The 2,660-nt window shown below is 37.3% G+C and overlaps 1 non-coding gene across 1 annotated transcript; it reads left to right on the top strand.

The window, feature by feature from the left end:
* The first annotated feature begins 172 nt into the window (after window positions 1-172).
* On the top strand, window positions 173-245 carry TRNAA-AGC (transfer RNA alanine (anticodon AGC)). Its single transcript has one exon. It is a non-coding gene; the product is annotated as a tRNA-Ala (tRNA).
* Window positions 246-2,660: the final 2,415 nt, after the last annotated feature.

Below are 2,660 nucleotides of genomic sequence, written 5' to 3' on the forward strand. Positions count from 1 at the left end.
CGCAGAAAAAACCGTTCAATCTTGAAACATATATGCATTTTGATTGAAAAAAAATATTTGTATTTAGTATTTTCAAAGTTTTTCTCATTATATAGAATTGTTTGAATTTTCCAAAATATACTTTGCATCCGGGAAAACGGTACTGTTGGTTTTGAAGCTCCCATAGTACATCGGGGGCGTAGCTCAGATGGTAGAGCGCTCGCTTAGCATGCGAGAGGTACCGGGATCGATACCCGGCGCCTCCAACACCGTGAACTTTTTTTTCTCCTCTTTCGTACAGTTTTCATAACCAAAATAAGGAAATCGCCGAATAAATTGAAAAAGAATGCTACTTTTTTCTGTGTGTGTACACAATGTAAATGCGCGCGCGCAAAATAAAATAAAATAAAAATAAATAAATAAATATATATATAATAATAATATTAAGTTTCTGACGATACTCTTAACTGTTTTGTGCGTAAAGCAACGATGCTCAACCTTCAGGAACGTGCGGGCCACTTGACTAATTTGAAAACATCCCACGGGCCACTCAAAGGAATCTGGAACTGTGTACGGGGTCACCTAAGTGATCTGTGACTGCACCGCGGGTCACTCAAGGGATATATATATAAATATGTCGCGGTTCAATTAAATGATCTGAAACAGGACCGACCTAGAAATGTACCGCGGGGCACCAAAATACACCGTTGGCCATTTAATTGCCCTGAAATTGTGCCGCACGTTACTCAAAGGAATTGCTCGCGGGTCCCTCAAGTAAGGTAGAACTGCATAGCGGGTCACTTAAGCGATCTGTTTATGGACCATATGTTCATCTTTACAAAATTAGGTTTTGGGGGTCACGGATCAGATGACTCCGAGGGCCACAGTTCCAGCATATATGGCTTAATTAAAGCTTTCTCCCGGAAGATGGCAGGAAATATTTATCAATCCGTTGTCCAGTTCGTCTCTCCCTGTTTAAATGGATCATTCTCCCCATAGCATATAATTAGCAGCAGATACTGTATTTTTTTCGACATCCCAACACGCTTACGAACAGAAATAACAATGACAGGTTCAACCCTTTTTCACAACTGCGTGAAGTAGTGTTACTACTTTCATTGACCGATAAAAGCGTGAGAAATAATTTGAGGACCGGCAAAAAATGAATAAATAGGAAAAATAACTCGCGGACCAGAGAAAATAAACAAACGGGAGAAACAATTTGGGAATCGGCAAAAAAATAAATTAGAAATAATTTGGGGACAGTAAACAATTAGAAATAATTCATGGTTCTGCTGACGGCTGAGACAATAATGAAAATCAATAGAGACGATGTACCTATTAGATATAAAATTATTTAACGACTTTATGAAATATGAATTGAAGCTTTCAAGAGCAATGTAATTTTCTATTATTCCATCAATAATTATCACTTTTTTTTAACCCTTACACTGGCAATCCCGAAATATCTCGTCAAACTTGATTTGCTTTATTTCGGTCAGCCCGAAATATCTCGGGTTCTTAAAGGCGCGTATCCATTAGCACGCCGATCTTGCAACGTACGACCCTCTGCAGTGGTTTTAATCCGTTCGTGGGTACGCAGACTTCCTTTGTGTTCGTTAAGAAACTGATTCCGGGTGGGTCAAGTTCAAACAGCTTAAGAATCACTCACAACACCGTACAAAATACTGAACCATTGTGAATGCTTTCATTGCATGATCCGCGCGCTGTATAATGTTGTCCGAGTTTAGCTTGTTTTAAGTTCCTGCTGGTGCTGCCATCTGTTTTCCATCTTTTGAAGCAAAGATGGTAAATACGTGAATTTTTTATGTGATGTAAGTATCATGTTGAAGGTCTTCCTGCTCTCTGTGGTAATTTAGTACTGACATACAGTATCCAAATTTGCAAGGCGCGAATGCGAGCCGGTCTTTCATTTGAAAAAATATCTCTGTACAGAACAGCAGACCTTCAACATACTTACAAAATTAAAGCATATACCATCTTTACCTAAAAATATGAAACATAGATGGCAGCAGAGGTGTATGCAGGACAGACCTTTGGGGAAGAAAGAGCACAAATTTTCTTCCCAAGAAATTTTGTTACCCCGAAAAAAATTTAAATTTACAAAAATTGGTTAATATAGCATATAGAATATTTTCTTTCTACATTTTATTTTTTTCACAAAAAAAACTTCCCCTAATTTTTATGTGCCCTGTCCAACTATTTAGGTGGCACTAGCAAGAACATAGAGCAAGCATAATCCTAACATGAACATGTTAGGACCCATGCATATGCATACACGTTTCAATTCATTAGAAATTCCACAGAGGAATGTGTATAAGGTGCATGTACGGGTAAGTAGCAGTAGTTTCCTAACCTGAGAAAACTCCTGCAAAGCAAGTATTAAGGAATAACCATGATCAAGATCAAAGATGTTCGGTTATATATAGACAGCAAATTCATATAGTCTACATTTTTTGCCAACAAATTAGTGTATGTAGGAGTCCTGCGGAAAATACCCTTATTTGACCATGCCGAAATCTGGGCCATTTTGAAGGATCAATATTATTTGTGACACTCATTTAACTTATCAGATTCAATTTGATTTTCTCACCATTTTATTTGATTTAAAATTCCAAATAAAAAATACACAAATTTAAAGTAACACAAGAAAACAAACT

This window comes from Pholcus phalangioides, unplaced genomic scaffold (assembly GCF_987345545.1).
Source record: "Pholcus phalangioides strain wild (caught in Gottingen) unplaced genomic scaffold, Ppha-v1.0 ptg000009l_1, whole genome shotgun sequence".
Classification (NCBI taxonomy): Eukaryota; Metazoa; Arthropoda; class Arachnida; order Araneae; family Pholcidae; genus Pholcus; species Pholcus phalangioides.